The 24,176-nt window shown below is 42.4% G+C and overlaps 1 protein-coding gene across 1 annotated transcript in view; it reads left to right on the top strand.

Annotated features, from left to right (window-relative positions):
- The first annotated feature begins 297 nt into the window (after positions 1–297).
- The window catches only part of col8a2 (collagen, type VIII, alpha 2), a 46,832-nt gene continuing 22,953 nt past the window's right edge, over positions 298–24,176 (top strand). The window contains exon 1 of the mRNA XM_083925534.1: positions 298–999. The gene's annotated coding sequence lies outside the window, so the exon portion shown is untranslated. The remainder of the gene's footprint in view (positions 1,000–24,176) is intronic.

Here is a 24,176-nt window from a genome sequence, read left to right as displayed (position 1 = left end):
TTTGAATAGCAAAAGGATAAAGGGCAGGGTGATTTAAGGAAAGGTAAGTAACAAGAGCAGAAGGAGGCAGAACATGAGTAAGAGACGCCTTTCAAATTCTCCTCTATTCGTCCCCTTACCTCCTCTTCATCCTACCCCACCCCTCTCTGCGTAGCTGCCACCCCACCCCATCCTGCTCACTCCCCTCCCTTCTCATTGCAGCCAGCCACAGACACTTGCTTTTTGTATGAAGGGGTTTAACCCAATGAACAATCCTGTCTGTCTTTCCAAAAATAAGCCAGTGGGAGAGGGATCGCAGAGTAAGCGCGAGAGATTGGAGCAACGAGGTGCACAGCCCCTGGTTATAAGTCCTGGGTGTGCTGCTTGGACCCACAGCCTTTAGCTCAATATACACTGCCTTGCTGTCTGCCTGACTGACTTGACTGACTGAGTTTCACTCAACTGTTACTCACTCTCTCTCCCTCTCCTGCTCCTTCGCTCCTTCCCTCCTACTTTCCACCCTGGAGAGTGAGAGCGCACGGATTGGGAAGGTGCTCCTCAGACCTGCGTCTGGACAGCTTGAAGACAGCACAGAGAGGAATTTTCACCCTTCTCTGTCATTCATCCTCGCTCTCGATTTTTGCCACCTATGCCAAAAAGCACATGGATGGACTTTTTGTGTTTTTTCTTCAGAGGCAGAAAAATAGAAGTTAAACAGACAATTTGCTCCATCTGCAGTTGAAAATATCCAATTTCTAACTTTTTGATTGTTTTTCCCTCTGCACTTGTGATTAGCACTGGACCAATTCAGGGTGCAAGCTCTTTGCCCAGGAGGACCCCATTCCTCTTTTTTGGCTGCATGTTCGTTGAATATCTGATGCCATCGCATCCCATGGGAGACACGCGTGGCTGAAGCAAGGAGGGAGGTAGAAGAGAGACCCACCTGAAGCTCACACCTACCACTACCCTTACACAGTGCTCCCCCTTGCCCCTGCCCCTCAACGCTCTGAGGAGAGAAAGGTAAGCCCTACCTGCCCTCACGTTTATCTGGGGCTCTGTTAGCATCCTTGTGTTCTGCCGTCTCTCGTCTTTACACCCTCTATTGATCTACTTTGAGTGTCATGACTTTCTCTGTGGTCATAGTAGGACTTTTCTCTGTGTTTTTTCCCCGATAAGTGATGGTTTTGATTTTTGATTCATGTACAGGGCTGAGACATTGTTGAGGCATCCATACCCGCATAAAATCTCAGACTTTTGCTCATGATGTTGGAGTGGGCGTGGCATGTATTCAGAGTGTATATAGGGGTGGGGCAGTGGGCTAGTGGGATATGTACAGTGAGTTTGGCTCAATAACAGTTATTCTGATGAGAAGTGTCGTCCGTGTGTGTGAATGCAACTACCTATCATATCCCATGTCCTGTTGGGATGGACTGCAGTTTGATGGATCGTTTTTGATAGATTTGCTAGTCTGAGTGTGTATTAAAGTTCATACTGTGAGTGGAATGTACCAAGGAGAAGGAATACTGCAAATGGACACATGGTCCTATCATTTTTCCTCTTCTCCTGTCCTCTCCTCGTCCCCCTGTTGCTTCACTCTGTCCATCCACTGTGACGCTTCTGGCAAGCAACGCTGCATTCCATTGTAACGACATCCCTCAGTCGCAAACAGAGAGAGGACAGATTGCAGTGACCCCGAGTCCCCAGGTATTCCACATGACAAACTAACAGAGAGGTAGAGAGACAAGAGATTAAAAGTGGCAAAAAGAATAGGAGGTGGACTTCAGTGAAGCTTCAAAAAACGTATGCAAAAATAAAGAGAAGATTCCAAAATGTATGCTTTGCAGAGGAGATAAAATTTTCGATCACATGTGTTTCAGTGCAGCAACAGCAGGCTTTCTAAGCAAAGGATGGAGGGAGAGGGGTGTAGAGTGAGAGAAAGAGAGGAGGGAAAGAGTCTGGAAAAGACAGCGTGGTGGAGTTTATGAAATCCAAAAACAAAAACAATTGGCAGCATCCGCCTATTTTGCTGGCTTACGGCAAGAAACTTCCACACGATATGCACCTGTGTGTGTGCATGCTCCTAGGTGACCAAACTTGTGTGAGTATCAAAGTGCGTTACACAATTCTTCAAGGGGAGCGGGGGAATGGATACACGCTAAAGCCTGAAATCACCCCCCACCCCCCACCCACCCACTTCAGTATTTGCTCATAAAGATCATGGGCCCCTCATAGATTCAGTGGTTTCCAGTCAGCTTCCCACCCTCTCTTTGTTTCTATTAAACTACCTATAGGTCAGACGATTTATGCCCCTCTCTGGATCACTACCCTTTTTTTTCTTGGCACTTATTTCCATGCCTGGCACATGCATGATGGCAACATTGTGCTGTAACCATGGTAACCCCATGCCACTGACTGAGTCTCTCTGTTCTCCAGTGGGTGGCAACTGATCACTAACTTTGTCACACAGCAGTTCAAGTGCGTTTGTGAGCGCGGCACATTATTTAACCGCAACTAAAAGCCTCCACCGAGCTGCCCATTCAGGCTTTTTATACAGAGTGCCGAAGCGTGGCCAACCATACACAAACAACAGTCACGCTGAATGCGCAGCGGCACACACAGCCTACTTTATGCCCTGTGCAATACAAACACCTACATGGATTTAACACTCCTCGCACACACACACATTTCAAACAGATGAACAAGCTCACGCGGTCTGCTGCCAAACCGCCTGCTCATGTAGTTCTGAGACACTCGCGCCCCACTGCAGTAACTTTATAGGCCAGAACGTGTTGAAGTTGAGACTTTTTAAGACTCTAAACTCAACATCAGCTCTTTCCTCTTTTAAAACAAATATTTGATGGTAATACCTGTTCCAATGGCAAGGTGGAAGAACACGCTGTACTCTGGTGGAACCTTTTTGGTGAGATTTCATCCTCCTCCGAGCGGCATGACAGAAAGCTAGAGGGAAATCAGATCAGTCTTTGAAATATCTCTCGCTCATGCTTCATCAAAAAGGCACAAGTAGAGCAGATTCATACTCTCACCAGGGATTTAAGAGAATTTGTTTCCGCGACCAGAGAGGAAAAGAGAAAGACTAAGGTTTTTTAAAAGAAAATTATGATTTGAAGTTGTATTGGCCTTGATGCTTCTCTGTTTCTAACCCTTCTTGTAAAATAGTCTACACTTTGATGCCACAAGGGGGCAGAAAACCAGGCAGTTTACTGCCTCACACACACAAAATGAACTCAAACAAAAAGTCAAATGACACAAACACATGGTATGTTGTAGTGAAGAGAAAACCTGCTGCTGTATTTCTGACTGCTTTATTGAATAATTTTGACTCTTATTACATCTCAAATCTAATCCTGCAATAAATTATCTCATAACACCAAAGATACTCGAGGTAGTTTCTCATTTGTCTTTCACTCCTCGATCATTGGGATTTAGAGATACAAACTTGGCCAAAGATCTGTGTGCCTGTAGTCTTCTTTAATGAAGCCGAATCACTTTCACAAATTCTCTCAATACATTCATCTGTCACTTGCTGCATGAGTGGGACACTTCCCTGAATTGTACTCCCTAAAAGCCTTTTAGCGCATATTTGTATAAGCTGATGTACTGTGTGTGTGTTTGTCGGTGTGTGTGCGACTCATGTGTGCTTCTATTACTCAGTCTTATGCCCATGCTAGCAGGAAATGAAGGAGAATGCCAGTCATTCTCAAGGAAAGGTAAACGCCCACTTATTCCTTTATTTCACTGGAACCCTAACACCTTCAGGACACACACACACACACACACACACACACAAACACACACACACACACACACACACACACACACACACACACACACACACACACACACACACACACACACACACACACACAATTTTACGCTTTTGTTTCATAGGTACTCAAGCATAAAGAGGAAAGAGTGTGAAAACAGGACACTCCTTAAATGGCTTCACCAACAAAGACTGTGTTTTCTTTTCAGCCGGAAGACCATATCTGTAATCACAGCTATACACACACACACACACACACACACACACACACACACACACTCACACACACACACACACACACACACAAACACACACACACACGCAAAAACACACGGATAAACACACAAACACACAAACGCACACACAAACGCACACTCACTCACTCACACACACACACGCACGCACACACACACACACAAACACACACACGCACGCACGCACGCACACACACACACACACACACACACACATTCACTGTACGTACACACCCTCTTCAGCACATATTATAAGGCTTGCTAACTAGTGCCGCTGATATACACAATGAAGAATTGCAGTGAAGGGCGGTGGAAACAGAATACAGGCCCTGGTCTTAATCAGAGCCTGGACCATAACATTCAAGATTAATAGGCTGGATTTGTTTTTCAGCTCAGACGGGGAGAAGAAAAAGACAGAAACATATTGCTGCCTGCAGACGCATGCAAGATTTGCATCTTGTCTCCCTCTACTTCCTTTTGCCTCGTGTGTTTATGCTCTCTAAGCTTGTTTGCACATCACCACCAGTAGCCGTCCTGGCCTGGACATGCAGGTGATATATGTTGAAGTCAGTTAGCTATATGGCAGATAGTGAATCTGCACAAACCTACAGCCCTCCAGAGTGGAATGAGCAGCACATTATTAATCAGAGCCTTGTATTGGAAGACATTGTTTTGGCTCTCAGCTTTGCATGAGCACTGAAGAAACAGCAGAGTACTTTAGGGGGAGAAGGAAAACAAAAAACATTAGAAAGCTTTCTATCTAATTCTGTTTTCAAATTTTTGCAACTTCATGTATTTATTATTTCTCTCTCTGTCACCCTCTTATTCATTTATCCGTCTCCCTTTGTCTGTGTTTATCTGTCTCCTACTTGCTCTTGCTTGCGTTCTCTCATAACTGTGTCTGGACCAGAGGGAGTTTTTCCACTGGGCTGGCAGCATCAGGGGGACACAGAAAGAGAGACAGGGAGAGCAAGCAGTTGGGAGGCTTGGCAGACGCCCCTTGTTATTTTTCCTCCGTCTCCCATTGACTCTGTCAGCAGTGGCTCAGTCTTAGCAGGGCCTCGACAACATGCCCTTTTTAGCTTTCAGGGGGAACTTATCACAGGCACGCTTAGGAGACAGAAGCACTTTACTGCATTGCCACTTTTCCCCTTCAAACGTGCCCCTTTCTTCTTGACTTTGTTCCAGTTGTCCCAGCTTGTTCCCTTCTTTCCATCCTCTCCATCATTTTTTACTATTATAGACTACAAATCCTCTTGAATCAAATGCCCGCTCTTTGCTGAGCTCAAGCTGAAATCCCTGTGGTAAAACAACCTTGTTCTCCAATGTCAGACATTGCTTTCAGTCAGCGAGGCCTGAACAAGGTGCAACAACCAAGCCATGGACAAAAAAACTTATTGAGCAATGCTTCCTGGAGTCAAATCAATTTTTTTCCCAATTGTTTGCCGGAGCTTTTTGTTTTTAACTGGATGGCAGCTTATGTTTTCAAAGAGAATCCAACAGGAACAAACAGGATTGAGAGCCTCAGTTCTCATCCAGAAACAGTGCTGTTCCTAGTTAATGGGATGTGACTTCTAAATTCTGCTGCTGAGGCTGAGTTTTCCCTGCTTCAATGCTGGATTTAAGAAAGCCAGAGTTTCCATGTGTCTTCTGAGGATGTGAGCGACCAAATGAAGATTGTTTGGTTGGTTCAGGTAGTAGTACAAATGAGCATGAGTGTACAGTACATGCGGGTAGGTTTGTTTGCCTTTTGATTTTGTCTCGGTTCCCCCTCGTTCTTTGCCCCTCAGTTAACCGTCTGGCGAGAATTTTGTTTGGGGCTTCCAACTGCAGGACGCTTGGGCCAACTCTTACCAGGGGTCAACTCCTCAGTATAAAACTCACATTATCCCTCGTTTCATCTTTTTACAGACGTACTTCCCGAGCCAACTGTTTATTTTTATTATTTTGCTGCAGATGCAGGATGGATATATCTCTCTCTGATAGGTCTATAGTGCGTAAAGGATTGGAAACGGCTCTTCTGAGACCAAATAGCTCCAGACTATTATTATTATTGTTATTGTTCAGTCTGAGCTTGATTTAGACATGTGCGTAGGTGTTCGTAAAAAGAGACGGGGGTTATTGTGCCGTTATGGTTCCCTCAGTGCAGGATGATAAAAAGCATTTTATTTCACAGGGCCATAATTTTTTTTTCGGCTGGGGGGGGTAGGAAATGGTTACTAAGTGAAGAAAACTTTGTGGAGTTTTCTCCCCCCTCAATCATCAGTAGCAGGCACCATCCACCAATTACTTCAGTTAAACTTGCAACTGTTAAATGAATGGCTAAACTATACCATCTATACCAGTCTACGACATCAATCTCACTAATAAACTAGAAGTCGCTAGAAATCTCACAATGAAGCATGATGACACTGTAGAATAATTTGTGTATCCACTTCCTAATTTTGATCCACTTCAAAATGTAATGGGTATTTCTTTGGTCCATGCTCCATCCTTCCACCGAGTTTCATTAAAATCAGGCCAGTAGTTTTTCCAATGTCCTGTTGACAGACAGAAAAACAAAGAAACAAAACGAACTGAAAACATGACATCCTTGGCCTTTTTATGTCAATAAGAAACACACAACCCCTTCATGAAACCGCAGTGTCATTTTTACACCTAAAATGATGTACTAATTGAACAAACAAGATAAAATGTGTTTACTGGCCCTGGTAGGTGGATTTGTTTTGCCTTTGGATAGAGCTAGGCTAGATGTTTCCAGTCTGTGCTATGCTAAACTAAGCTTCCTATTTGGCAGTGAATGATAAATGTGAATAAGCTTTCCCTCAATGTCAAATGTATCAAAGAAAAACCCTTTTAACATGTCGCAATTTCATTATATTGTTGCGTAAATTCGATGGTCAAAATAAAAAGAACTGTAACCGAATTGTTCATTATATATTTAAACATTTAGGACATTTTCTTAACAGTATTAATATTTTGACCAATTGGGGGCAGCATATCAAATTGTAAACACAACATTTACATATTAACACTTTATAAAGTTGATAACAATCTGTTAGCAAGCAGTTGGATATTTATGCACAGAAACAGTCGCTAGAATTGAATCCAACATATACTTTAGAATTTATCAGTGAGGTTATGAAACATTCAAAACATTTGATACAGACATTTTTTTTAATATGACAAGATGTAATGTAAATGCTTCAGAGCATAATATGAAATGAAAGCACACAACGCTGTCAGTGTTTCTGATGTCCTTTCATATATAAATCACTCTGCGGTCTTTCAGTAGCAGATAGCAACAGGTGCCCACCACATGGCCACAAACATGTACGTATGAGCACTCTCTCTTCCAGCCTTGAACAAACTTTCTGCCCAGATAAACACCTCAAATTTAGCTTGGCTCACGGTGTTCCTTAAACACATGAATTTAAGATGATTTATACCCTGCAGTGGACCCCACAGGGTTATGACTTGTCCCTTTTTGCATGTGTATTATCCATCATAAGAGCACAAATCATGCCTCAGCGGTTCATACAATCTTGTGTTCATTGATACATATTTACGAAGCCTCAATCCCATGTTAAGACAACAGCTCAAAAAAACCTGTTGGACGAAACACCATCATTTTTGCTTCAGCCGTTACAGGGTCCCATTATTGTTCGATGCAGGGTGTCGGGTTCTCTCAGACTTTATTTTTAAATGGCCTTAGCTTAGAGACTTAATCCTTTCTGTACAGACTTTGAACCCATTGAGCAACATGTGTTTCATAATGCAACGCTCAGAAGCAGCGTATAACACAACCAGCGCTTCAAAGCTTTTCATTTTCGTAATCAGCAGCAAAGCAGTTAGAACGATCAAATGAAAAAGCGACTGTGCTCATTACAGCTTGTTTGAGGTGAACGCTTTGTGAGCATTGCTTTACTGAGTGACTAAGTATGTGTGCGTGTGTGTGCGTATGTTGTCTTAACTACAGTTCTCTCGTTTCCGTTTATCCGTACAATGTAACTAATGCTTCCTGGACTGAGACAGGAGAGGCTATGCATTTTGGCAGCATTATTAAGTGCTTAAAGAAGCTGTTGAAGAAGAATTATTTCATGCTCACGAGACAGGAAGGGTTGTTGCTTTGCCTAACAAATATGGAGGGATACGAGCGGAGTAGAGTTTCATGGAGAACATTTTGGATGCTGTACAGTGAAGACTAAGATAAACAAACAGAAGTCTAATTGGATGACAGCCTCACTGTTTGCCTCTCCATCACGTATTTGCTTGGTTTTGTCTGTCCACATGAATTGAAGTGGGTAACATAAGTAAGCATGCAAGCAAGTATGGAAAGATTTTCTTTATAAAAACTGGCATTTCAGTAAGTGCGCCTCATCATGAGTCATATATGTACAGTGATGACATACAGTATGTTTCTGCAGATCAAATACAATACTCAGCTCATGCTCATTCATTTATAAGGGTGTTGTTACCCTCTTCCATGTATGAGAACAACTTCAGAGATTACAGTAGGAAGGTACTGTTGGCTGGAGAACACAGCTGTAGTTGCATAAAGCAACACAGAAGTTAACTGCTTATTAAAAACTGAGGAAGGCCAAAGATTTACAAGACCAGAGTTGAAATCTGGATGTTTCAACATGATAGGTTGCAGAATGAACTGACGGAAATAAAACTTTGTCTACCTAACGTTAACCATGCAAGTCTGCGATTGTTTGGACGGCAAAAGCCACAGAAGTAAGACTTCTGGGAGGATGTTTTTTGGCCAACTAACAAAACACTTAATTAGTGAGGGCTTTGAATCAATTACCACTCACTATCATGTGGTTTGCAGATGGCTACGCACTCTCCCTCCCTACTTTTCCTGCTCTTTCCTCTGCAAGCCGCCAGCAAAAAAGGCCTGCTGCGTTGTTTCATTGCTAATTTGAACCAGAGAAGTGGTCATTTCCTAACCGTGGCCCCCGGCCTGCTCCGCAATCCGAACCAACAACCAGACCAGTGGAGCCTCAGCTGGACTGTTTCCAAAGCAGGGCAAAAACCACACAAACCCAAGTCTTCCTGACATGTGGTGAAAGTGTGATAGGGATATGGGAAACATCAGGAAGGGTTAGGAAAGAGGGATAGTGATGAATCCGTCTGGAAGAGAAAGAAAGATCGAAGTGAGACGTGATGAAAATGGGGATTGAAGAAAGTGGGCGGTATTTGCGGGAAAGAGGCAAGGAAAGGAGAAAGTACAGGAAAAGATTTGAAGGTAGAAGAAGCAGAAAAGAGAAAATAAGCTTGGTCTGAGGAGCTCTCAGCTTGTAGCAACCATATGGCGTCTTTGATCTGGCCGAGGATTTGAACCAGTGTCAACAGAAACATGTAGGGGCCGTCTGTTTGCTCCCAGACACAGATCATTCCTCCATGAATTACTCTGCTTCAGTTCCCCGCAACCTCTTTACTACTCCAATGTTTGTTTACCCTGTCGGGAACACCCGGCCCATTCCTCAAGTTGAGCAACAAGCTCAGTAATACCCCAGAACTCCTGCAATCAGCTAAACTTTCTATGCCGTTAATCTCCGGGGGGAAGCAGAAATCTGGGTAGTTTTGAAGATTTAAAAGATACTTTTGATTCAAACAGTGCTGCCTTTATATTCTGTAGTTTATTCAGTAACAGGGTAATTTCTCATTTAGTCCTGTAATCCATTCATTCTACTCCAGTGGCTGTCTTCCATCATAGGGACAAGGCATGTTCCTCGTAGTTTGGAGGGGAGAGGTGGGATAACAAGAAGGCAAAGGAAGAAGACGAGGATGCAGACATGTCCGCCAGATCGTTACAGTGAAAGGATGTGTCTTGAATGCTGTGTCCCTGCCATATGACAGATTCAAACCTCATGTTGGGAGTAGGGAGTCAATAAAAAGACGAGGGGAGCAAGAAGCTTTTTCATGGTTAGATTGCAAAAAAATTCTAGACAAAAGGTCATTGATAGCGTCAAGAAATCATGATTTTCTTAAAGCACCACTTACTGATATTCAAACCTGATCAATGGGTCAAATAACGTGACAAAACCACAGAGAGTTATCACCCAGCATCACCCATCCTCCCCTTCCTGTATGCCTATGGGAAATATAGGACCCAGCATCTTTTAAGCTTGAGTCGTCAGCAGGCTCAAGTCAGGATGTGGTTGTCTGTGCTGCATTGATTGTGACTATTCTCATTTTAATCTCCTGCAAACTCTATGGCAGTGCAATCCTAAATCACAGGAGAACCTCTTTAATAATAGTGTTTATTTAACAATATATGTGTATGTACCACAGTACATGAATACAGCAGGTTGTACACTCCAAAGTTACATCCTCCAGAATTGAGAATAAATATGTAAATGACTCTTTTATAAAGGATCTGTCATGGTGAGCAATATTCTATGAAACCAGCTAGCAGGAAGGCATGCACACGTGCAGAAATTAAATTTTTCAATATTTGAGCCTCGCCTCCATTTGCAGTATAAAAACAGACACTTGTGTTTTGTGGCAATGGTTAAGATATCAAAAACATAAGGAGAACGATAGAACTGTGTGCTTAATCCCTCTCTGGGAGTGGATCAGCCGGGGCATCTCGTCTTGAGGGACGCTTAGGAAGGCCAGCTCATGCAAACTAGGCGTAACACTACAAGGAAACTCACAAGCAACTGTCCACTCTCATGTGGACACAATGACAAATCCAGACCCCATCAACACTTGTGGGGAATGTGCGGAGACCCCCTCCAAGTCAGCACAGTACACATTAACAGCACCCTAATGAATTGAGGGCGTTTTCCCTGGTGGGCTGTATATGTGTTTGATCCGAAAACCAGGTTCACTGACATTTCTCTCTGTCTCTCTGTCTGTTCCCATGCATAATTCTGTTGATCACAAGTGTCTTGCTGTTTTCTCTGGAGTTTTGCTTGTCGAAAGGTTTCTCCCAGTGAGCTGAAAGTGATGAAAGTCGCTGAAAGTCTTTCCGAAAGACGGATAAGGTTCGTGTTGCTCAACATGTTACTCCTGTGGTCCAGCTGCTCCTGATACTGAGGGAAATTTTCACCAGTCAATAGTTATGTTGGCATCTAAATGTATACAGACCCAGACCTCTGACCTCATGTGGAAACTATCCAAAGATTGTGTAAGTTCCAACAGGAAGTTGCCCATGGTGAGGAGGAAATTGGGTAAATTGAGAGAAATGCATGATATTTTCTTTGCCACACATTATAAATCAATTTAGATTGATATTGTGATTTTGCAACAAGATATGAGGTTACAATATGTCATGTCCCTGACCATCTGCAACTGTTGGATATATAATTTATTTTCCGGGATTAAAAAAGAAAGTCAAGTTTTTTTTTTAGCTTTTTTGCTTGTAGGATCACAGCGATCAGCGTTGAGGACGAAACAGCTCAGTATCCCTTCAGAATTACGTCCATATTGGACATTTCCACACCTCACGATTTCCGTCCCGACTCAACATTCAGGGCCAGATTGGAAAGTAGTGTGTGCAATGTCCACGTTCTTGTCTGATGATAGTGTTGGAAAGAAACTGAGAATTTTGGTTCAAGAATCTGAGTGGCAGATTTATTAGGAGTAAGGCTGGCATTTTTTTTTTCACACATAAACACCTAGATACATAAACAATGGTTCTCAAATAACTACTGTGCTGGGGAACTATGGGGACCAAAACTTCACTCCATCAGTTATACAGGTTCAAATAAATGAGAGAACAATTATAAGAAATAAGCCGCATGGAAACTGCATCGATTAATCTGCAAATCTCCTCCTTGTGACACTCCTCCCGCTTCATCCCTACCCTTTACACTGCTCCCAATGCGATTATTCAGAGACGAGGGGGGGAAAGGAAAGCATTAGCTGTAATGCTGCCAGGGTCAAAAAATTGTCCAAATAGTTCTCAGCCCTGCCAGACACAATAGCATATTCACAGTCTTGGCTGCTGTGGATTCAATTCAGTCTGTCACATTTTGATCCCGTCTATTTTTGTGTCCTTGAGCAGTTGTGGCATTTTGCTAAGATACTGCCTACAGGTCTTTTCTGTCTATTGTCACAAGATGCCATAGCAGCGGCGTTGTCCTCATCCAGCGCCTGCAAAACACATATAAGCCCTGCTCTCTGTGCAGGAGTTGAACCGTTTGTGCCTCCTCTCTCCAGGAAGCTCCTTGGAGGAAGGGGTGTTGTAATGCCTCATCTGTAACCTCAGCTGCACTTCATCCTATGTCCTCCTTGCACCTTCTCTGTCCGTTTCTTCACTGGCTATCATTCACTCCATAGAGGGCGTCTGGAATGTGTCTGTAATCACTCACTGCATTTTTCTGCAACAAGAGGGGAGCTCAGACAGTAATGTAAAGTGTCCAAGGTGGGTGGGAGCATATGCAGAGATGCAGACAGGCAGACAAAGGAATGGATGGTGACATTTGTTGGCTGAGAAAACCATCTGATCTACAGATATAGAAATTAAGACTGGCCAGAAATGTACCGCTTTCTCCAAAGTGTGTTAGACAAAAAACATCTTTGTTCTTCTGTTGACTTATGATGCTTTGGGAAACCCACTTTTAAACCCATATGGAAAGGTTTTGTCTCCACTGTCAGTCTAGACTCCATTTATTTTCACATCTGTGCTTGTGCGATAAGCAAATTGTAGCCATTGCCTTATGAGTGTGAGAGGGCAATTGTGTTTTTCCCCATGGTGTGGATGAAGAAGGAGGGAGAAGAAAAAACCCCGCACATAAGCAAAAATTAGTGTTACCACTGTGGGAGATGTGGTGAACATCAAGAAGTGGGGATGGGGGGCTTGGTTAGGTGGGTGAAAGAAATTTGGCATCGCTGATGGAAACAGGGCCTGGAGTCGGCACACACTCAAGCGCAAACACATAACATACACAGTCAGAGTACAGACACCAGCACCCATCATTCAAACAGCATTTTAAGGGCCATTTAAGTAATTCCAATAAAAACTGCACCCATTATTATACATTGTCCAGAGGAGACAGAGGAAAAGGAAAGGTATGACATGGGCAGGCTCATGGTGAGGTGTAGTAGAAAGAAAATACAGGGGAAGAAAGTCAGACAATGTTTGTTTTTAAGTCTGTAATCTTTTTCATATCTATCTGGGGGTATGGAAAGGGAGGCAAGTCCTCCAGTCTGGGAAAATTATTTCATGACAGCAGGAAGGTCCTGCCAGTCTGATCAGTAATCAGTTAAGTTATTGCCTCAGCTAAAGTTGTGATATTTCCCATCGGTCACATCTGTAGGCTTGGAGACAGTGACATTTCCCAAATACTGATCCCATGTTGGCAACTTGTTGCCTGGAAACAATTCATGGGATGTTTGACCCCTGTGATGCACATTGCCACCTTTTGCTAGTGCTAATACCTCATGTATCACCCGTCACCTAGATGTTACTGTGGTTTGGCTCACTTACCCCTCACACTCCCACCCTTCCCAATGAGACCCTAGACTACCCTCAAATAACAACCTCCTACGAAGACGTGACAGACCAGGCCGACAGGCAACAAAAAAGTGCGTGTGTTTGTGTCTGTGTGTGTGTGTGTGTGTGTGTGTGTGTACGGGGGGGGGGGGAGTTTTCTGTCTCCCTCACAACCTTAAATCTCCATCCAAGGCCAACAACCAGCATTTGCAGCGTTGCATTCCGCCGACTGTTATTTGGGCATTATGTCTATTTGCACTGTTCTCAGCTAAAGGGCTATGAAAAGCCGTCTAAACACAGCTCTCTCATTCCATGCGATCCTGCTGTTAGCATTGCAGTCAGTCAAATATGGAGCAGTGATTGAGATGTCGGATAAACGCTGCTCTGTTTTGTGTGTCCTGATCCTTTTTCTTTTTTTTTCCATTGAGCCTCTGAAGCACACAAATCCTCACACATCTTCAGACAAATTATAAAAGACATTTTTTTTACTTGCCCTTTCGTGGTCTCTAACCATGCAGATGTTATTGGTTTCATTTGCCTCCACTCTAATTCAATGTTAATGAATAAACAATATGATACAATACGATATAAAATACTGTAACCACCATGCATATAGGACAGAGAGAACAGGTATGACAACAGTAGAAGACATGGACATCTCAAGGCAATATAAATTAGGGGAGAGCATAGCAGTGATGAATAGTGTAAACATCAATGACTGACTGTACTAGAATATCATTGTATTTGTGACGTTCACAGCAATATACCACCACATTAGTCTACATAGCTTAAAATCACTACACATAATGTGTAATTGTAATTTTGGTGAACTTCATACACCATATATATAGGTGTATGTGTATACATGCACATACGCACACCCACCTTCACAAATGTCCTGAGGCCCAGACCTCAGAAAATTTTTACAGAGCTTGTTCTCTTTTATACCAACCTACCACAGACATCACTCTCAACACACACTACTTCCAACACGTGTAAAGTTTTTATAAACTCATGGTTTGAGCATGAGTTGATGTCTCCTGTCCCCATCTTGTTTTGTTTTGCATAAAAAAAAGTATTGGGGTTTTCACTCCTACCTCTCCAAACCTAAGTAAACACGCTGGCTTCCAAACCATACAGCGTTGCGCTAAAGAGACGCGTCAGACGGGGCCCAGGGTTATGCTTTCTCAGCAGCAGATGAGTGATTTGAAAGGAAGGAGAGGTTTTGTGGGCAATTTACATACGTGGACTTTGAGTCATCTCGGGGTCGTTTGTGGGCTGCAGGCAGCCATACCTTTGGCTCTGGACAGACCATCATATCTCTGTTTGATGGCTTTCATTTACACATTTTCTTTCAGTGATGTTCTAGAACAATCTCACACTTCAAGAGGGAAAATGAGAGAAAGGTGTTTGTTGTTTCTCATTTCTAAGGGGAGAGTAGAGAGGGGACAACACACAGAAAGACAAAGACAATCAATTGCCCTCAAAGCATAGATCTTAGATTTGGTCGATGATGCTTTCATCCACCTCCCTCTTTTCTGCATTGCCCTCTAGCCTGGTGTTGCTCAACTGGAAAACAATGGCAGAAGTCCTCCATCTGGTTGCAGTTTGTATCCCGTGCCAGTTTGAGTTGGAGTGATACAGAGACCTCCAAGTGGCTTAAAACAACAACAGCTCGCAGTCAAGAAGGCTGTTTGCATATTTCTAGCTACTGTAGCAATAAACACATTCACACACACATTCATACGCAGAGAAACCCAAGTGAGTAACTATTAAATTAATATAATTATGGAATCTGTTGATTGATTACATTCAGGGGAACGGCGGAATGGCTGGGTATAGGAAATACATTCAAATGATGAAGTGTATGATGAGACAGAGGGAGAGAAAGTACGACATGTATTAGGCCCATGGCAAGTGCAGTGGTGGAATGTCCCGGGTGTTTTAATGGAGTTTGTCTGTCCACACCTGTGGAACTAATAGCCAGGAACTGAAGTCACAAGTCCTATGAAAATATTTGGTGGAATGAGAGAGGGGGAGAAGGGGGCGTGGATCAGTTGGAAGGTTCATATCTAGAGGCAGGCGTACCTAGTTTGGCTAACGCCTAGGATTTCCATTAAATGGCAGGTTTGAGGAACAAGATAATTGCTCTAGCAGAGTCAACAACCTGAACCCATTCTCCTTCTCTATCCCTGTTTCACATAGCCCATGTGCTGCAGAATCTTTGAGAGAAAAGGACAGTGTGTATGCATGCTGTGAAAACCGCATGTCATTTAGATGTCATATTGTCACTGTAGGACAAAAACATCAATAATTGAATGAGCATTTACATACTTGAAGTTCAAAGCACTTTGAGTAACGTGTCCTCTGGCTGTGTGAAAGCTTTTTTTTTAGCCAATTAAATTATTATTTTTTTTTAATGCATGGCTTTCAGGCTAAAAACACAGTTTTTTCGAAGACTGTGATACAAAGGTTTTATGAGGTCAATGGGGATAAGAAGCCAGAATGTGATATGGAAATGGTCCTGGTAGTATTAGAGGATTGGTTGAGGGTTTCCACTGATGCAAACACTCCCCCTGTTGCTCCCTTGTTTTTTTCTTTGAAGTCAGTGATGGCAGTAGTTATCACAAATGATGTTCCCAAGTCTCATTTGCAACTGAGGAGTAAGTTTCAGTGGGACCGGGTATTTTTTATTGCAAAATATGCATGCTATTATTTGTTCTCCTAAATATCTAATTGAGTGAGACAATTTTCATGTGCAATTCTACTTGTTTTGAAGAAGATTCTTTGATCACATAATTTGATTGAAGCCAGTGTTGTCAGACAATCTGCCTTTTAAGCCATGCTAGCGACATGGCACTAGTTATGACAATGTCGGTCATTAGATTGGTGCGAAATTGTAGTGGGGAATTTATTAATGCTCCAAATTTTTAAAAAACCTCTCTGCGCTTCCCGCTCGAACAGACTATGCCATGCACATATGCTGTGGTCCAGAAGGAGGGGCAAAGACAAGATTGGCTTACCTTTATATTCTTACCCTAACATTAAAACTTAAGCAACGGATCTACCAGTCACAGAAGGGTCACCTTCAACCGTTTCTCTGGAAATCCAATTCTAGCATCAACCTTTTGACATCTATGAAAGGTCTCAATACACATCCATGTCCCCCTCAGGATGTCTGAGTAATAATAAGTTTGGGGGTCCATCTATCTATCTAGCACTGCCATCATCTGTCTGTACTGTAGACTCTTATATTCTTGTTCAAGTGCAGATATACTTGTTTGAAAGGCAGTGGTTTTAGAAATTCTGCCTATTTTCAAGCTAGCAAAATGTTTTTTCACCAAATTATAAACCAGCATTGAATAGAATCATTACACTAACTTGGGATTTCCATTACTTTTGGAAAATCACCCTCTATTGTTATGTATGAGAAACGGCTGAAAATGTGTTGCAGTTTAGAATCTTTTCTTAATTTGTAAGGGTTTTCTGTAAGCCCTTCTGAAATCTCCAGCTCTGGCATTGAGGAAAACTATCGTAAAAAAAGGAAAGAAAACTAAACATTTGCTTACTGTATGAAGAAATAAAAAATCAACAGATTTTCTACCACAATGAACAGCCATTAAGTTCATGTATGTTTCTGTGTGTCAGCTGTAAGGAGTGACTCTCATTAAGGTCAAAAATACAACCTTTATTCAAAACAAAATTGTGACGTTTTAAACTTGCCATCTTGCAACCTGAACAGACTCAATGAAGATGAAGGATGATGATTGGATCGTTGCTACTTGTATTGTCAAATACAACTGAGTCATGAATGCGTCACAGTCTCCTTCATGGTTACACAAAACTACTCTAAAATATGTAATACAGGTAGGCAGGCAGATCCTAATGTAAATGCCATTCTCTCTAGACCAGCTGAGTGACAAGGGTAACAAACATGATCCTTAAAAAATGACTGGCATGGGATTTGACCCTCTGACCTTTCCAACTGCTTCATAATTGGTGACATTTCCAAGGTCATGGGGGGGGTCACAGTGTATTCTGATGGACAGATGCCAGTTGATAAATGTAAAAACTGGAGAGCAGGCTGGAGGTTCAAAGGGAAGCTTAGCCATTGCTTGCTTTTACAGTGCTGTAGGCTCACATGCCTTCCAGACTTTTAAATCCTTCCGGAGATGTTAGACTGTGAGGTGTGACTAGATAATGGAGTATGTCGCGTAAGTGTCGAGTATGTCAGCTTGGATGAGAGGAAACAAAAACCCTCCTTCATTTCCCAGCCATCTTCGGTCACCAGAACAGAGGTAACGGTGGGCAGACAGAGGGTGAATAACTCTGTGGATCAAGCCCCATCCAAAGCTGTGGCAATGTGCCGAGCTGCCCTATACCGCACGACTTCTTCCCCCTTTCCGAGACTTTAATCTTCATCCCACTTTCATATCAAAGACAGAATCGCTAATGTGGGAGGATTGGAGGGAAGGAAGGAGAGAGGTAGAAAGAGGGAGTGGGAGGTAATGGGGGAATAATTGGGGAATATGGTTTCCAAAGCTGTGTTATTTTTTATGAAGCTGAGAGATGTATTCAAGTCTGGAGATCAAACGGTGTGTGGTGCTTTTTATGTTCTCAGACCACAGTGAATGAAGAAGCTGAGGTTCCCTGCAACGGCCTGCTCTGTGTCACCCGGGGAACTCAAACAGCTTTGCCCCTCTCTCTCTCTCTGTCTCTTTCGTTCTGTCCCTGTACTGTTTCTCCCATTCTGGCCATCAAGCTGCTGCCGAGCCATTTGTTATAAGTCAGTCTGGATTTTGCTGGGTTCAGTGGAAGGCGTTCAAGTCCCTGAATCAGTCTGCAGATATTATCTTTTGCTGCGACAGTTAAAATGGCACACTGTCTGTACCTTTTATTTCAGAATAATATGAAAAGGCTGCCTCGAGAAAGCCTCAGACAAATCACAGATGAACTGACTGTATTCTGTAGCTGTTGAAGTATCAGGTGTTTAACAGGACATAAAGTCTGCTGTGTGTAAAATGTGACGGATCATTAACAAGGGTGTATCCCAGAGGAAATGACACATTTTCTCATCGATGATCTCACTCGCGCATTTGCACGTAGATTGGAGGCATCTGCCTTGGATGGACGAGATCACAACCTTATCTGAGTCAGTGTTCCCAACCCGTGCTGTTTTCCGACCACACTTGGCCCGGTGCCCCCTCGCTCCACTTTGCACTCATTTGCCAACTGACAACTTGTAAATAAACTTGGTGAGAGAGGTCACTCAACACCCACTTCTCCCTCAAATCTCCTCTTCATCCCTGTCATTCCTTATTTTGGCGAGTCGGTCATTTAGGTTTGTTTGGAGTAATAACACAGAAAAGACTCCCACCCTTGGAGAGATTTAGTTCCCTGGAAGAACTGAATATGACTTCATGGAGGTTACCTTTTCTCTTTATTAATGTTCCATAGTGGACCTTTTACGTGTCACCCTGTACAGAAGTTTTCTTGTGTTACAATGAATGCACTTTAAGATTTTTTGGCTTCATTTGGAGTTTTGTTTCTGGCGCCTGGTGAATTTAAGTCCAGTATCCACTCTCCTTTTAGCTCTGTTTTTTGTCAACCCCCTCCTGAGGAACATATCTGGCTGTTTAGCTGCTCTACTACAATCATCAGCTAGTCACTAACTGTGTCTGTCTGTGCTGAGCATGTAGTTTACAGATAGCATTTTTTGCTGCCTGCTTCACGCTGAAAAACCAAAACAATAAGATAAAAAATCATCAACTCCAGAGTTGAATACATTTTCAGTTCACCACTTAGAACTAAACAAACTATTATTGGTATAAAAAATAGTGTCTACAGCAGCTTTAAAGGGGACATGTTATGCAAACGTTCAGGTTTATACTTGTTTTAGCGCCTGTCTTTTTAAGCCGCCCTCCCAAAAAAGCGCTGTCTGCTCTGATTGATCAGCATTCCAGGTCTTAGGTATCTGTGCTTTCACTGTCTCTGCACCATCATTGCAGCCTTGAAGTGACTGTAATGGAACTGTAGCAGCACTTTCTGACGATACAGTCATGACATCACAATATGGGACTTTTCAGCACAACAGCTGCATCAACCAGATGTTTCAAAGGTCCAAACTATTTCTTTGAAGAACTTGTGCACCGTGTGCTTGCAAAGACAACAGCACAAGTCCATGAGTCTATTTTGATTTATTTGCTCTAGTTTAAGGAGGCCCTGCCTCTGCCGCCTTTCAGCGTCGCTCCATCCTCCCCCACAGCTCCTCTGGTGTCCAAGGATGTGTCTTATTCTCATGTCTGTGGTGTAAGTTTTATTCCTCTCCAACTCTCATATTCCACCCACCAATCCTCCCATCCCCTCCAGCTGCCAAGTGGAGACAAAGAAGTTGCTTCAGCCCTCCTTTGGTCTGGTGATTATCTAAGCAAGGGCCCATCAATCTAAACTATCTCCAGACTGAAGAATGTCCCCTTCTTCTGACTGCCAGGTTGGAGATAAACACATATCAGATCTTGAGAATCAGCCCTTAATGAACCATTAGATGCATGCAGACTGATCTGATCGTCTTATCATAACTTCCCAAACTGCTGCTCCGTCATGCTAGATATACTGATATGATCTGATTAAAGTCCCGAGCACAGATCCCACCATTCAAAAACAGAAAAATAATTCTAAAGAGTTCCACTTGATTTCAGCCATTTGCAACATAATGCATAATGAGAAGGTTATTATTGCGTCTAGCCTCGCAAAGGTTGAATGTGCTGTTTAATTGGCTCCTGGCAGCACTACAGGAATCTCATGAGGCAGGTGAACAAGGAAATGGAGTTCATTCAACACTACACAATTATCTGAATGATTGTTGTCATTAAAAGCTCTTTTTTTTCTCCTTCCTGATGAACAGCGCTCAAAATTAACATTGTGGGGAGCAGACCAGACACTTTACAGCCCATTAACCATAAATTTCTCTTGATTTTAAAATGTTTACAGCAGTAACAGATGTGCAAATAATTCATTTTCACTTGTTTGAATCATACTTAGGATATACAGTCTCTCATATAGCACGCAGGCATTTCACACAACTTAGAGGTCATATTCAGATTATATAAGTTTGCAGTTTTGATATGCAGCCAGCTTTTGGTCCCCCTAAACTGTCCCAGACTGACCATGTCGACTCCCGCCGCCTTTGATCGTCGTTGTTATATCTTGTCTCGTGGCAACTGGAACATTCCATTGTGTGTCTCTGATCACCTCCTGATGACTGCGCTATGGAGATAAGAGACAGGGAATGAGGAGATCTGGTTTTAATATGGAAAGGAGTCCCAATGAAATCAATCATACACAAGGGAACTGAACAGGGAGTCACCCCGACCGCGATTAGTGTCAAGAGAGCGGAGGGGTGTTGACAGGACGGGAGGGAAGGTCAGAGGGAGATACAGTGTCGTAGAGTGATAGAGAGATAAGTTTTTAGGGAGGAAATATAGTTAACTCCTGTATCTTAGAAGCACGCTTCGCTTGTCATGCTCCAAGCTTGGAATGATTTGTTCCTCTTCTTTTTTTCTCCATCTCACCTCCCACACTCCACTGTCCAATAACTACACTCTGTCCTCAGTCTCTCATTCACCTGGGTTTGGTTTAAAGGTCCCATATTATGGCCATTTTCAGGGTTCAATAATTTTATGATTGAAAGTATTCTGGGTTTCTACTAAAGCATGTTTACAAGCTTTAATGTACAAACTATAATATAATTACTGCTTTAAATCATGCTTTTGTAGAAAACCGGAATACTTTTAATTTTAATTGTATTTTTCTCATGTCTGTCTGAAAATACGTGTATTCATTCTCTCTCTGAAACGCTCCATTTTAGCCCCTGTCTCTTTAAGCACCCCCTCCTGAAAAAGCCCAGTCCGCTCTGAACGGTCAGTGTTTCTGGGTCTTCAGCATCTGCACACTTGGTGACTCTGCATCTTCATTGCAGCTGGGGAATGACCGTAGCAGCTCTGTAGCAGCACTTACATATAGTATAGTTGTGACATCACAACAAGTCCTGATGGCTTATTTAAAGGCACAGTTTCTGAAAACAGGCTACAGTACTTATGTGATAAGTGATATGAGACATATGAGAGGGACAGCCAAGACAGTTGCTACGGCTGCTTGTTACTTTACACCATATAACATATATTCTGTGTTAAAAACAAGCAAGCAAATTTTATTATGGCCTGTTTTCGCCAATGTCAGTTGTATAGCTGCCTTTGTTTGTGAAACAGTGAGGCCATTATATTGGCGCTGGTCTCTGTTTTCTTGGCCCAGCTGCAGATCTGCAGCATCTCATTCAGCCACTTTTTTTTTGTTTCCTCCTTTTCAGTGTGTAAAGTGTGATTATTGAAACAAGACGCAGTGCTTTTGGCAAACCAACATGTTCCTGTCTCCTTTTCCTTCCTTGATATTTAACAAACACGCCTGTAGAGCCGTACTGGATCACAAGCAAATTAGCAAGCAGCACGCCCCAATTTGTTCTCTGTCTAAAATCAGGAAGATCTCAGCTAATGACTATAAATATTCCATATATGATTTCACATTTTCTTTTGGAAGTTTTTTGTCATGATATTGCCAAGTTTACACGTCGGCCTGTTTCTAACTGACTGACCTGCACAACATGGTGTTTTTACACAAAGAAAATGTATGTTATTTCTACGAGGCAGATACTCATGGCATTTTTAGTATTCATGGGTTGCGCTAATACAGCGGGTATTCCATCAAATCCTGTACAATAGAAAATATCAGTTTTTCCGAATAAATCAAGTATTTATCAATTGTTCTCTAATTCTCTGAGTCTCCAGTGTATGTTCCTGGAGACACCTACTGTGACAGAGGCTGTTTTGAGTATTATTGCCATGTGTTTATACAGTATGTCTGTCTGTCTGTCACCATGATAGTGGGTTAGGGTTATTCATTCACAAACTTTACAGGTGTGTAGTGGAGATCAAAATAATGGTCAGATGTTTTGGTCCGGGCAAGGGTGCCTGAAGTAGGGGTGTAGGATCCCACATACACCGTTTTGCTGTCATAAAGACTCACTAGTATACTAAATGTGTAGTAATCCGCAACTGAAAATAGTCCCCAACAGATGCACAGTTTACTCCACTTTGAGTAATGTTTGGTTAAAACTAGTGTCCAGCTTTTTAAAAACATTTTGGAACCTTTTTTTAAAAAAAATGTAAAGAATGTACAGTATATGTGACCTGTTTTCAAAGATTTAAGTCTTCAGCAGGAACAAATTGTTTTTTGAGCTAAGTGGAAGCATCTATGGAACTCTAGTACTACGAAAAGCTACATTAATTTAACCATGTAATATATGTATTGACAGAAGAAATATTTTCGGTCATTGTAGACATTTTAAAACAGAACACCATATTGTAAAAAATAATCCAGGTACCATACATGGCAGAGTATACAGCTGCGACATAATGTGTCTCCTTACCTTCAAAGCAGTCTGGTAGTCTAACAACGAGTACAGTCTTGAAAACTCTAACTGTAATTCATCACAAGAACATAATGATTCAAATGAATGTAATTGTTGTAATATAGGTGGACCGACTCAGAAATTGTGGAAGTTAAAGGGTAAGAAGCAATGGCAATCCCAATGGCAGCGTTACTGAAATGCTTGTCGTAAAAAAAGATATATTTTGATTACTCAAAGGAGATAATCTGTGATTTAAAATTGGGCTGCAGATGTCCTCAGGCTGGGTCTCTCATTAAACATGTGAAACCTGGAATTATTCAATTTATATATTTTCTTTAGCAGATCAATACAGTGGAATTGATATACTGTCATACGTGCGCTTAAGGGATTATACTTATGCTGTTGCTGCTTATAAACACGTGTGGTTCAATGTACACTGTGTACGAATTGCAGGCACACAAATCACACATTGATACAGACTCTAAATCAGACGTCCATTAACATGCATTTTCCCTGCCCTCCGCTTGTCATCCTCCCCTCCCTATTATCTCACACTTCCAGTGCTCCTAATGACCTGTGCTGCTCTCTGGTGGCTCTTATAGCCGTCATAAGGCTTGGCTTGGGGCCACTGTACAGCACTCCAACGGGACATATTAACTCAGTTTTTCTCACAGTTTTTACATCGCCCCGTGGGTGCACGTCAGCAGCCACATAGCTTCTTTTATGTGTTTCATACTAGAAAAGCAGACTGATTATGACTGCAGAGACGTGGCCACCGTAAAAATCTCACTTATCACATGCTTGCTCCACTGACACTGCACTACTGTTCCAGCAAACCGTGCAAGAAATTGTTTGAAATGATTTAAAGATGATGGCATTATATGTGAGGGATGACTAGACATCAAGGATTTGTTTCCTGTCCTGTACAGCAGTCTGTGTTGGTGGCTCTTTTTTTGTTACTCTGAATCTTACAACTTAAACCATCTTTACAACTATATAGACAGAATTGTACACACACACACACACACACACACACACACACACACACACACACACACACACACACACACACAAACACACTCATGCAGCAGCTATGTTTATACAGCCAAGCGATGGATTTGGGGAGGTGTGAGGCCGGAACTGGCTGGGTCCTCTTACACAGCCAGTGCTCTTAGCCAGCAGCTAATAAAGACTGGCATTGATCCTGATGGGTGGGGTGGGCTTCGGCTGTGACCACAGTCA

The sequence above is a fragment of the Echiichthys vipera genome (assembly GCF_963691815.1).
Source record: "Echiichthys vipera genome assembly, chromosome: 13".
NCBI classification, from domain to species: domain Eukaryota; kingdom Metazoa; phylum Chordata; class Actinopteri; order Perciformes; family Trachinidae; genus Echiichthys; species Echiichthys vipera.
This window is presented reverse-complemented; position numbering and strand designations above follow the sequence as displayed.